At 36.9% G+C, this 14,484-nt stretch overlaps 1 protein-coding gene and 1 pseudogene across 3 annotated transcripts in view; both read right to left on the reverse strand.

Annotated features, from left to right (window-relative positions):
* The window catches only part of NALF1 (NALCN channel auxiliary factor 1), a 636,618-nt gene that overhangs the window by 157,012 nt on the left and 465,122 nt on the right, over nucleotides 1–14,484 (reverse strand). The gene's annotated exons all lie outside the window — the stretch shown is intronic.
* Nucleotides 1,958–3,725, reverse strand: LOC143679543 (septin-10-like; annotated as a pseudogene).

The raw sequence follows: 14,484 nt of genomic DNA on the forward strand, positions 1-14,484 counted from the left end.
TGTCACATCCCAATGAAAGACTTCATAGGAATCGGGCTATGATTCCTCCCATGAAACTAAAACACCAAGAGTTTTGGGAAGGGAGAGGTTCTCTCTCAAAGCGATCGATTACTCCTGTAAATGAACTCTTCCTGGGCAGTGGAAACTAGTGGCACACCAAGGCAGAACAATCGAGCCTTTGTTAACCCAGCCTGCTCTCAGTAGGGGTGCAGTTCTTCTGAATCGTGCATTATCTGCAAAAGAATTTTGAACTGTGAAAATAAGGACTGCCAAGTCCAAGCATCGATCTGCAGCAACGAGAGAAGATGGTCATTACCTAGGTCTTAAGAAAAAAACACAATATTTTACTTGAAAAATAAGTAAGTACCCAATCTGAAGTGAAAAAAAAATATTGTGCTCTATTAATGTGGGCAGCAAAGAAGATTGCTCACAAGCATGGACTCTGAAGAGTGATTACTTGAATGTAAATCCTAGCTCTGCTATTAACCAGTTGTGTGACTGTGGGCAAGTTCCTCTGCTTTTCAAAGTTTCAGGTTCCTCATTTATAAAAGAGGGTTAATAATAGTGCCTCCCTCATAAGACTGTTAGGAAGAAAAAATGAAGACTGATATTTGTAAAAAGCTTACACAGGTATGTCACACATTATAAACATACTATATGTTTGCTAAATGAAATAAAATATAAATGGTATGCAATAGATATTTTCTGGGTTCTTAGGCTTTCCATATAAAAGGGAAATTGTCAATGCTATTCCTATTTTTGCAATGATCTTTTAAATGTTTGGGAATAAATAAGCCATACAGAAAACGGGTTCTCATAAATTTGGTCTATTGGGGCATAACGTGTCTAACATTCCTAGTTTTTCTCTGACATTGTTAAACTTGATGAAATGTGTAATTTATGCACTGTCACAGCTTTAGAATTGTGATATAAAATTTCAGAAACAATACAAACAACTCCATTAATTTTTTTTGTCAAGAGTAAAATGTCTGTTTTATTTAGAAAGATTCAAATGCAAAAAATTGAAAATTATATACCTAAGAATGTTAAGAAAATGTTGGCAATCACTAAATTGCTCTGAGAATACTATTAAGACACTTTGAATTCAAATATTCCTTGAGATATAAATTATCCGAATTTCTTACAACTTTAATACTCAGGTGTTCATAGCTATTTTCTTTAAAAATATGTATTTTAGTAAAATGACTTCACCTTCTTATTTTTCCCTGGTAGACAGAGTTTTAAGCAACAAGTAGGTAATACATCCTAATGAAAACTGTGTAATACAGTGCTTTATCACTACAAAAAGGATTTACATACCTGATGCCTTTATTAATCATACTTTGTTTCATTACACCAATACATCAATCACAATAAGGTGTACTGAAGCACAGAAGGGCAAATAATTTGGTACGGAAGACTGGGATATTACCGATTAGGTAATTATATAAAAATTGAAAAATTGCCATAAAACTATTGAGCAGCTACACAGTTTAAAGTATATAATGCACTTCAAAGTATATTCCCGACCATTTTACATTGAGAATATTTTTTTAAAAAGGTTCATCTTGAAATATAAATGCAACCATATAGATAATCTGGAGATGAGATCTGTATTTTAAATGGCCCTGAGACTTTTCTCTTTGGTGCAATGTACTACAAAGTATTAATAACTTGGCAACAGGGAAAAATCATCTAAATTCATCTCCAACCAACAGTTTAAAATTTTCTAGCAGTGAGTATGTAAGTAGTATAATCTACTCTAGCATATATATTTTGACCTTAAACTTGAAAATATTTTTCCACAAATGACAATTACTGCGGCCATTTTGCCAGATATATAACTAATAAATGATATAGGAAATGAGAATTACAAAAATATTATAAAGCATACTCTAACTCTTTAATAACTTTTGCTTGTGGTGCCCTTCTGTGATGCATAGCTCCAGAACCTGTTTTACATATAATTGGAGTTCTTACTATCCTTTTCTTCCCTTAAAGTGCTACCTGATGCAACAAAGTACTGGTTCTGGAATATTTCACAAGTAACTTCATTTTTGGAAAAAGCAATTATTTCTTCTTCCACAAGTTTCGCTTTTCTTCCAAGCTTCAGTCTCTCTTCATGGAGAGTGCTCAAATTTTGCCTGTAGCTCTCTTTCAGCTTCTTTCAATATGGCTTCTTTCTCCTTTACCGCTACACAAACATCTACTTCATCTCTTCCTCCTTCCTCTGATGCTCACCATAAATTTCACATATTTTGGCTTCATAGGTCTCCTGAAGACTAACAGGCTTGTCTTCAGGGCCCATGTCTTTAAAGTCCACTTCCTCCAGTTTGCAACACCTATAAAATTCATAGTGTAGAGTGTGGGTTTGTTCTCGCAGGCCATCCATTCATACAAATGAGCATTTTCCAGGGCTTTAGAAAGTCACAATGGTTTTCATTTTCCACTTGCACAACACCCCAAGGGAACTGATGAGCTTTGACCATTTCATTTCTGACTTTTACCTCTTCCATACTTCCTACAACAGCAAATGGTAAATGTCCATTCATCGAAGCATTAATTTTAATGATAGTCTCATTATCATTTGGCGACTGGTATATCTGGACACCATTGCTAACCAATTCTCTCATAAGTTTGATCTTAAACTTCTGTAATGCAGTTTTAGAAATTGCTTTGGCAATTATCAGCATAACTTTCACCTTACTGTTAAGACTCTTCATGGTTAGGAGTTCAAGGGTCTTCAGAGAGTGGCCTGTGGGTGAAATGAGGTAGAGGCACACATGGATGTGAGAATCATGGTGGTTAAAGAGAGAACGCTTCATCTTCAGTTCTTCTTGGAGATCGGCCTCAAACTGAGCATCTATGTAGTCAACTACAAGTTGATAACTCCCTTCTTTTTTCTTTGGTCACCAAATCCCTGTGTTCGCAACAGTCAACTTCAATTGAACATGTGGGTAAAAATGTGAGGATTCGCAGTCTTCAAAATTGGTACTAAACAATGTGTAAATCAGTGCTGATTTTCCAATTCCAGCTTACCACACACAGAGAATATTGAAACAGAAGGCTTGCTGAATGGATCTATTGACCAGCTGATCAGGCAAACTTTCAAAACCAACATGGCCAAACATAGTAAACAAACGTTTTCTTGTTTTAGTTTTGTTCATCATCAGATACTGGTGAGGATGTACAAGTTGTTTTTGTTGCCATGTGTTCTAGTTTGCTAGCTGCCAGAATGCAACACACCAGAGACGGATTGGCTTTTAATAAAAGGGGATTTATTTTGTTAGTTCTTCAGAAGAAAGGCAGCTAACTTTCCACTGAGGTTCTTTCTTATGTGGGCGGGCACAAGATGGTCTCTGCTGGCCTTCTCAGGGCCCTGGGTTCCAACAACTTTCCCCGGGGTATTTTCTTTCTGCATCTCCAAAGGCCTGGGCTGAGCTGCGAGTGCTGAGATGACGTATGCCAAGCTACTTAGGCTGTGCTACCTTGCGCTCTCTCATTTAAGCACCAGCCAAGTAAGTCAAACGTCCTTCATTGCAACAGGTACTCCTCCTAGACGACTGCAGATGTAAATCAGCAACAGATGAGGTTCACGTACCATTGGCTCATGTCCGCAGCAACAAAACTAGGTACGCTCACCTGGCCAAGTTGACAGCTGAATCTAACTACCACACCATGTGTGACTGAAAGAGCAGGGGCTGCGATACTTCAGAGGAAGCCATGGTCCCAAGTGGGAGCAGTACCCCCTCCATTAATTTTTGATTATGTAACATGGGACAGTTGTATATATTTTTCCTGGGGGGATTTGGGGAGGTGGTGACAATCTTACTAACAGTCTTTCAAACTATTTATGTTCAGGAATTTGGTTAGTCGGCTTCTTAAATACATTCTCATGGAAATGTTTTAATATATTTTTTAAAATCAGAAGAAAAAGAAAAATTGAATACAGCCTGAATTATATTCATCATTATGCCAATTCCGTTGTAAAATATAATTTTTCATAGTTTTTTAATGGAAGGCCTTTAGGGGTCCATGAAGACAAAACAGGATTCATGAAAACTATAATGTAAGAGTCTTCTATAAAGATCCTCAAGCCAATGGCTTGGCTGCCGGGGTCCTGGACTGCTATGTCTTCAGAGGACACCCTACCCCACCTGCCTGCAGGGAGACCTCATCACATTATGCTGGACATCAGGTGCTGACTGTTTGCCTAAGAGGAGCACCAGCTCCCCACCCATTCCCTCTGTATACCTTGTTCTACCTATTATGTCAAGCATCCTTTGGCAACTGGAATTGCAGACAGACAGGTGTAAACTGATTCTGGCTCCCCCTACACGCCCTCTCTCCCCAGCAGAGCACACACACCCAGCCATGTTTTGGGTTATGAAACAAGGTGCAGAAAATAGTCTGTGCAATTATTACAACTCTGGAACAGGCCTTACTTCTCCAACTCCAACCCACCCACTTTAAAATTCCATCATCTTGTCTTTCACAGGCAGAATATCTTGCTATGTCAAATAATGAGCATGAATCAACCAGCCATGAATTGTTGCACTGGCCTTGTTTCTGGGTTCTTGTTTAATAATATATAGGGCAGAGAGAAAAGGCTGTATTTTAGTTGAAAGGAAAAATCCTGCTTGTTATTAACCATGCTTCTCTAAGAGGCGGCAAATATTGTTGTTATGCTGATAACAATGTATATACTTAAACTTCAACAGAGTCCGCTGAGCCTGTAATGTGGATAAAAGTTAATTGCTGGCTGTTCACGAAATGCTCCAAGCCTTTAAAACGCATAGTTGTTATGACGCAAATGCCGCAGTGAGGACACTCCCCAAACCCAGTCATTCTATAACCAGGCTGGATTTGGGTCTTGTTTGTTGCACCTCACAGCAAAACAGAAGAAAAATATAATCACCCCTTCCTATTCTAGGAAGTGTCAATACTTCAACACTGCTGACAGGCTTCCTTCCACATTCAGTCAGAATATCCCCATTATTTTATAGCCTGAACATTAATATCTAAAAATATTCTCAATTGTTTTTAGACTTTCTGAAGCTAATTTCTTGTTTATTTCATTTCTGTAGAAAACATAAAAGAGTTTCTTGCAATTTGATTGACTGATTGATTTGCCAGGGGAATTCCCAGAAAAAAAAATGAATATTATTATTTATGTATTTTATGAATCAATAAGTTTAATTTAATATATATATATATATATGCTAAAAATTATCATTTTTTTACAGAGGCATTTCAATGGCAGTGAAAGTGTAAGTTTATTCAGAAGCAACTTTAACATTGCAAAAACTGTCAATGAATGTGTCAAATGGTCTTTGGAAATTAAAAATATATGATAAGTATCATTTTCTTAATCATTAATGAGGAGGGTAGTTTTTGTTTCATTAATGACAGATCATGTTTTCAGAGGAAGCAGGCATATAATACTTTAATGATTTTTGGATATGGGTAGGGTGGTATTTTTAGATCATATCTAGCATATAAGGATATGCTATCATATTCATATCAATGAAAATTGCTACATTTCATATCAGTGAAAACTGCTACGATAAACCTTTACTGTCTTGCTCATTGTTGCTTTTTTTTTTTTTTTTTTTTTTTTTTTTTTTTAAAGGAAAGACAGAGAGAAGGAAGGAAGGATAGAAGAAAGGGAAACATCTTTAAACATTTTCTTGTTTTATTGTATTTTGTTTCTTTTGTTTTTGTTACATGGGCTGGGGCCGGGAATCGAACCGAGGTCCTCCGGCATAGCAGGCAAGCACTTTGCCCGCTGAGCCACCGCGGCCCGCCCACATTGTTGCTTTTTTATTAAACCTCTTTTCCGTTTCAGTGTTAACTTTTCCCTGCAAACTGTAGAAAGCAAAGGTGCTGAGACAGCCTGACCTCAGCCCATTCCTGAAGATGTGTTTTCGTTGCTCTTCAGCAAATGAGAAAGCTGGTTGTGTGGTGTAAATGACATTTGCCACAGTGACACTTCACACTGAGTGGCATGGATACTGGTTAAATGCAAAGCATTTGGTATTTAAGAGATTTCTGGATCATAATTCTGAAATATGATTTCCTGGGGGTGTTTCCATTAACCTGATTCTTAGATTCTCTAACGTGTACATTTTCAGATATTTCAAAGGAGAAAAAAATTGCTTTGATTTTATCCCTCTCTGCCCCTACTTTGTTTCCTCTTCTGAACCAATTGAAAACACATTAAATGGGTATTGACTGCTCAACCCTGTGGCTCTTAAATAGGTGCCACTTGGTCTCTTTTTGACATGAACGTGTCCTCAGTTTCCTGGTATGTCCCGTAAGATATTGCAAAATATCTAAGAATAAACTCTCTGATTTATCTGAGATTTGGGTTCAGCATGTCTTGCCTTGCTTACTTTTTTCTATTTTGTTGTAAAACAGGGCGTTAGGAAATCAAGAAAAATGCATTTGGTAAGACAATAGTGTATTTCCATAAAGCTAAATTTGCAATGATATTTTAATTGTGAATAGCTGTGAAAATGTTTGTATGTGCAAACTTCTGAGTCTCATGAAAAAACAAATAATGTGTATACTTTAAATAGTTCATATCAAAGCAATATTAGTTAAAGAGTTAGGCAGATAGCCTTCACAAAATAACTTAGCTGTGTAAAAGGCATTTTTTTAATTTGCAAAAAAAGAGACTAGCAACAGTGAAGCTGAGGAGAACCTATACTTAGCCAATGTCAACAGTTAGTAAACAGTGAAAGCATGTATGATTCCAGTTCAAACATTCAGCTTTGATATCTCACAGTATTACTATTACATGACAAAGAAAACTGTTTAAGTATTTATTTGATTTAAGATTAAGGCGTATTTTAGATGATTTATGCGCCTTGGATAACTTTTTCTTGGCGTAGAACCACTCTAACACGTGTGAGTCTCTATTTTTTCTTTTTCTTGAATGTTTCTTTAGTGAGGCATTATTTCAAGTGTGAAATGATAGGCTACAGCAGCGGCTCTCAAGGTGAATCAGAATAACCCACACGGCTTGTGAACACACAGCTTGCTGGCCGTTTCCCCCAGACTTGCTGATGCAGTCGGTTTCGGATGTGGCCCCAGAATCGCTTTTCTCATAATTCCCCAAGCAACCTTGATGCTGTGTGTTACAGGTGGGCTATGGCAGCAACCACGGAGTTGCTGTGATCAGGGGTCTCTCTGCTGACTCTCTAGTCCATTCAGTGATTCCATGTGAACCGGGGCATTTTTGAACTCTATGATGTTAAGCAACAATGAAGATCTTCTTTGTCGCTGAAGGAACCACCAATTGCCAGGTAGAATAACCCCTCTGCTGGTGTGCTTTAACAAGCTATGAAGAAATTACTAAGGAGGTAAGGGTGATGAAAATTGTCCTCTGATTCATGTCACATCATTAATAGGTCATATTACCATCTGGGACGTAACAAAGATGTCTAATTAAAAAACTATGAGTCTTCCACCATTACCCGTGTATTTATTCATCTACTATAAGAATCACCAATAAGCATTGAAACCAAAATAGATGGGATTTGTTTAGGAAGGTGTTTAAATGGCCAGGAAAAGGAAGATCTGCTTGCTATAAAACTTCAGAACACATAGAGAGATTTAGGGAGATTTGGAAATTGCAGGAATTAACAAAGGAACGGGCTATCTACTAAATTGAAAATACTAGAAGAAATGGGAAGAGGAAAGTCTCCTTCTTAGAAAAATACAGTAGTGGAAACAGCAGACATGCCCATATCTGAGGCTTGATATTCATTCTGCTGAGTCAAACAGAATGTAGGAGAGAGCTGTGGAGAAGTGAGGGACAGGCTTACCAGGAAAAGGCTAGGCTGTTCTTTCTGAAATTGCAGGCAAGGAATCAAAAGTTAGCCCACTAGAATATAAAGTTGGGAAATGTCCTGAGAAGGCTACAGGATACGTAATCTGGAAGATCGATGCACCATCCTAAATGCCAGATGCTGCATGGTTCTTGGGACTATAAGGAAAGGCTGAAATATGAATGCAAAATCCCTACACATTTCATCCTGAGCTAGAGAACAGGGTTGGCTAGAAATGTGATTTATCATAGGTTAAGTGTTGGTAATGATATTACAGGACACTTAGCTATTTGGTTCTTTCAATGTTTCTCTAAATTATGAATCTTTTATTTAAAAATATAGTTTGTTGTGAGTGTGGTAGGCAAGATAATGTTCAACAAATATGGTTCATGCCCTACAGCTGGAACCTGTGAACATGTGACATTTAGTAGCAAAAGGGATCTTACAGTTACAGTCTTTAGAATAGGGAAATTATTCTAGATTATCAAATGGGCCCATCTAATCATGTGCACCCTCAAAGTGGATAACTTTCTCAAACTGAAAAGACAGAACGACAGCAGAAGTTAGAGGGACTGCAAGCGTGAGGATTCCAGTCATGTTCCTGGCTCTGATGTGTGAGGGCAGAGATATGTGAGGGATGAATAGAGGCCTCAGGTTGCTGAGGATGGCTGCCAGCTGCCAGCCAGTGAGAAAATGGGAACCTCAGTTCTACAACCACAAGAAATTGGACTCTGCCAACAATCTGGATGAGCTTGGAAAGGGAAAACTCTTCCCCCAAAAGAAGATCCCTGGGAAAAAAGTCCAGTTGATCAACATTTGGACTTTGGCATTGTTAAATCAGAAGCAGAGAAATCAGCTAAGACAATGCATCTCTATGACCGGCAGAAGTGTGAGATAATAAATTTGCATTGGTTTAATCTATAAACTTTGCAGTAATTAGTTATGGCAGCAATAAAGAATCAATATGTGTTTGAGTGTTTGCACATGTAAGTTATCATGCAAGATCAAAATTATTTAGACTGATTTATAATATTGGAATAATTTGTCAATTCATTTGTAATTTTTTAGCTATTATAGCTTATTTTGTTTTTTAGTTCCCCTTATTTTAATAAAAGAGAAACAGCATTTATTGAGCATTTAATAGATCCAGGCATGATTCTAAATGCTTAATATTTGTTGACTCTTATTTCTCATTTAATAATAAAAAAATTACTATTTTTCCATTTTACAGGATTGAAGTACTGACAATACAAATAACTTATTCAAATTCACATAGAAATTAGAACCTGGTTCTTCTTGACTCTAAGCCTTAATTCATTCTACTACTACTTGATTTCAGAGACATGTTAGGAATATGAAATGATGTAGACACTATTTTTATTTGTTTTCTTAACTTGCTATTTGTAACTAAAACTTCCAGAGAGATTAAAGACTTCGGTAGATTGGGAATAAGAACTAGATAGAGTAGAATTGCTTTGTATAATATAAGGCAGTTGTTATTGGAATCCCTTTGCCAATTCTGGAGGGAGGAAGGAACAGCAGTGAGGAGTAGCATGAAGGAAGGGGTATGTTGGAGGGGGCAGAGAAAAGACTGTGATAGATTGAATGATGTATTCCACTTTAGACATGTTCTTAATCCATATTCTTGTGTGTGTGTCCCCATTATAAATAGGATCTCTTGAAGATATGACCCCATTATAAATAGGATCTCTTGAAGACATAACTGAATGAGGCTGGATTTTAATCCATATTACTGGAGACTTTAAAAGGAGAAAATGGGAGTCACAGAGAGCCACAGGGAGGAGCCAGAAGTCAATGGAACCCAGAAGGAAAAGGAGGGAGCATTGCATGGGACATAAGGCAGAGATACACAAAGGAACCTGCAAAGATCACTAGTAGCCAGCACTAGAATGCTGCACACTTTGGGGAAAAGCAGCAGTTTGCTGACGCTTTGATTTTAGACTTCCCCCAAAACCTTGAGCCAATAAGTTACCATCATTTAAGACAAATCACTGTGTGATATTTTTCACAACAGCCTGGCAAACTAAGACATTAACCAAACAAAGAAACTTGGGAACTGCCTGGTATGGGTTAAGATGTGGTTTACTCCTGGTGCCTCAAAAATATTTGCAGACTGAGAATTTTAACCTTTTTCCAATATTTTTTCGACTCCCTATAAACCTTGGCTCCTCAGTAAAGTCTTCCCTACTTTAAGGTGTTTGGGAGAATGGTTTTGCCTGTGTGAAAGCCATTTAAGAGTTTGGATTTCACATTGGCACTTTCAAGGCCCACAGAAACAACTTTGCTGGAGAGAAAAAGAATCCAGAAAGCAGAAAACTGGAGAACCTGCTTCTAATAACCCACCCCAGCCAATACCCCCAACCCCAGGATTTTCCAGAAGATTTGGTGAGAACTAAGGATTTCAGCAACCGTAGAATTGAGAACTTCAAGCCAGTTTTAGTGGTGGGGAGCACCCAGTGGACATCTGGGTAATGACAAAGATTTATTTTTCTTTGTTTATGGATTGCTAAATTTATTGACAAGGTAGCAAGATATCACCATTTATCGGGAGGAGACTTATAGTGAGGTGAGAGGGTCTCAGAGAAAATAGAACCTGTGGAACCAGATTTGCAAACTCAAATTTATCCGTATGTCATCTCAGAGTACAGAGAGTAACGGAGCACAGAAGGAGAATTTTTGACGCAAAAGTAAAACAAAACAGGTGTACATTGTTGGTGGTGGTGATGATGGGGGGGTGTGGATAAATTGAATTACAAAGTTTGTCCAAGTAAGACTAAGGTATGGGAATTGGTCTCTAACTTCAGCTTGAGAAATACTGGGTATAGTTGGCAAAATGATCATAAATTCTAGAATTTATTTACTTGCTACAGTTCCAAAGAAATTGCCTGTACAGAAAAAAAAAAAAAAGACTAGACTTGAGAAAAATAAGAGAAAACTTTTCACATTGCAGGTCTTCTGTTTCATAAATAAGAAATATTTGTGCATTTTATCATTTGTTAGGGTTCCTGGCATCTAAAAAATTCATGTCTTCAGGATTGGCATCTACATACCTTCTATCTAACTAAAGGCCCTCTTTCTGATGACAAGATATTGAGTTTCTAAAAGGCTCTTAGATGGGGTCAGATGTCCACTTCTCTAACACACAACAAGTGTAACACGGATAACACAGCTACAGTTACCAGAGTATAACACTGTAGAAGGTTCTGAGATTTTCTGTAAAGCTCAGTGACTGTAACTATATGCTTTGAAAGTATCTATATTTTAGTACTGCTTCATGTTTACTATCTTTTTATTCCCCAATAATTTAGGTCTACATTAGATCATTTAGGAAGGGGCACATTTAATGAAAATATAGACTCTACTACACCACAGAGACTTTCAGTTAACAATTAAGTTTTCAAAATGCCAAGAGTTCAAAAAAAAGGACCTCAAAACAAAGGAATTTATGTTTCTATTTAGTCCAATTCAAAAATGGTTTCCTGAAACCTAGATTCTTTGAGATTACTACATATTTACCAAGAAATCTTAGTTTGGAAAGAAAAATGATCATTTGCATAGTCTTTTCCATTTCAAACTGAACATACCCTCTTTGCGCTATTTTTCTAGTTTGCTTCTTTTGTGTTTTTCTATCGCCTGCTGCCTTCCCTCTTTACTCTGCCCCTATTCCTCTCCCACTGGGTAGAACTCAACCTCAAGAAAAGTAAAATAAATATGCCTGAGATGCAATTCTCTCCACAAGACCAAAGCTTTAGAAATAGTATAATTTCCAACATTGGTATCTGTGTTTTAAAAAGTTTATATTAAACAAACAAAAAAGTAAATAAACTCAAATGAGTAGGTTTTTTTTTTTTTTTTTTTTTTTTAACAGCAGGGTTTAGAGACATGTTCTGAAGTAAAATCAACAAGGACCAGAAAATTTTAATCAGATAGCAAAACTGGTCATCAGAAATTTGTAGTTGTCTTCAAAAACTATTTGAAAATCATATACAAAATTTAGTGATTCTGCTTTACCGAGGACTTGCCAATGTTACCATACCCCTGTTTAAATCAATGTTTGGTTAATACCACAGTGCCCTGCTCCTAGTATACAAAGTGAGGGGAAGATGACTCAGACAAAAAGCAGCCTTAATCTAATAGAGAATGTAAGAGAGATACAAGAATAACTATAATACAATATAAAAAGCAATAGCTGCCTTGGGAGAGATATTGTTTTAAAAAACTGTTATGGCAGGTCTTAGGAGAGAGATTGCTCTTGGTTAGGGATCAGGGAAAATATTAGGAAGGGAGTAGCTCTCAAATATTTGAACAGGTAAATGGAAAGGAAGGGTCTTTCATGAGAAGGATCCCTTTTTGTTTCTCCACTTTGCTTCAACTCACTCCTACACAAAATAAATTGTACAGCCAAAGAGCTGAGACATGATCTGGAAATAAAGGCAAATGATGCCATATTTTTCTTGCAGAGAGCAATGCATTAATATATGGGTATAATTTAGAGAACTTAGTTTTCTGGATCATTTCTTGTGGGGTATTCAAGGAAACATCATAGCACAGTCCACTGATCTTTTTAGAGCTACTGTGAGTTATTTGCAGGGACAGTGAAAAGTTTAGGTTGGGTTTACCATTTTCAATGTGCCCTTTGTGCTGTGCACAAACATGTACACTTACAATAGACAAACAAATGAATAAACACAAATAATGAACAAATGACATGCATGTATCTGCATATGTATATCTATATATACATATATATGTATATCTGTATATATTTATTTGTGCATAAGTTTATGCATATATATATATACACACACACACAAATACATAAAGTGCATGGATATGTATACATAAATGCAAAAAGTAAATATATATTTTGCGTATATGTGCAATTAATACAAAACTTCAAGTAAACCATTGTGGTTACAACTACAATATCTGGAGCCAGATAACTTGGATTTGATTCCTGGCTTCAGAGTGCTGGCTTTGACTGCTTTCTTGGTATGTTACCTTTAGAGATCACTTACCCTTTCTGAGCCTTAATTTCCCAGCTGCCAAGAGAAGATGCTAATGGTAACTATCACATAAAGTATTTGTGTTTCTGTGAGATAAAGCTGTAAAGCATTTTGCAGTGCGTGGTGCTTAATAAATGCTCAGAAATAGACCCTTCAGGATATTCGTTAACCTCAGTTATTGATTATATAATCATGTATATCATACTCTAAGGGATTTGGCAAGCTAAGCGAATTGTTTGGAACACAAGGTCTCATTGTTTACAGAGGCCTGAAGAAGAAACTCCCAGAAGCATGCCTTTTTAAAATAACCAAAGAAAGACAGTGTTGGAAATTACAAAGACAATGTCTTCTGCCAGTGCCAGGAGAATAAGCCATATGTGTGGCTTCTGCATCAATGAACATGATATATTATGCAAGCAAATGTAGTCAACATCTTCAATTTGGGACCTTTGCTAATGCACAAGTTTGAAAACCATGACAATATGCATAATTGAAATGTTGATTTTGAAGAGTAACATGAATTTCTTCTATTTACATGCGAGTTTCCTTGGGAACATGTGCAAATAGCAGGAGAAAAAACAAAGTAGCATTGGGGGAGACTCACAGTTAAGATTTTTATCACCAGTTCAGTAAGAAAAGAACATTTTAAAAATGTTCCTTTGTGCTAATCACTGGTTTTAAAAACCACTAAAATGCTGGGTGTCATTAGAGATCCTAACAAATTTTACCAAACTTCCCTTTAATCTTACCTTGTCTTCTCTTGATGAAGCATCCATTCTAGCCAGACTGGCCCAGTAACTCCCCAAAGCATGCCTTGCACATTCACTTCCCTGAATAGTGAAGTCCTATTCCTATAATTCCTTCTCTTTTCTCCTCCCAGATCAAATTATTCACATCCTTCTCTCTCAATCCCCTTTCTTCTGCTGTGATTATTCCCTGAACACTCTAAGCCACAGCGATTGCCTCCTACCTCAAGATGCTCCCAGCACTTACTGATGGTAGCAATGATTTGCTGAGTTTTGTTAACCTATTTTGGGTTTATGTCTCCTCTATTAGTCTCCAAAGGTCTGAGTTGGTGTGGGCTATACCTTTCCATGCCTCAATGTTTAAAAATAGAATAATACATTATTTATTTATATAGAGATCTAAAGTATTATTGAATAAATGCCATGATGCCAAATGGCATCATTCTATAAATGACAAAGTAAGAATATGTCTCTTATGTGTCCAATATAATAGATACTAAAGAAAAATTAAGGGTGCCATATTGTTGTCACAAATTATGGAGTTCTGCTCACTAAAAGTTTCTTTCTTTTATTATTTCCTTTATTCCTTCTTTTTGTCCCTCCCTCCTACCCCCTCTTTCCTTCCTTCTTGACTTCCTTCCTGCCTAACGGCCTGTCTTACTTAAGTCCATCCTTTCCTTTACTCATTTTGGCTCAATAGCAAGTTCTCTCTCCTTTTTAGGAACCAAATAAAAATATTGTTGCTTCCAGAGTGTGGCATTTTAATCATTTTTTTTAATGGTGTCCAAATCAAAATGTACTTAAGGGCTCCGAAGATTCTTTGTCAGTTTCCACTCTGAATGGAGCATGCATACCAGGACAGCAGTGGCAGAAGGA

This window comes from Tamandua tetradactyla, chromosome 4 (assembly GCF_023851605.1).
Source record: "Tamandua tetradactyla isolate mTamTet1 chromosome 4, mTamTet1.pri, whole genome shotgun sequence".
Lineage (NCBI taxonomy): Eukaryota > Metazoa > Chordata > Mammalia > Pilosa > Myrmecophagidae > Tamandua > Tamandua tetradactyla.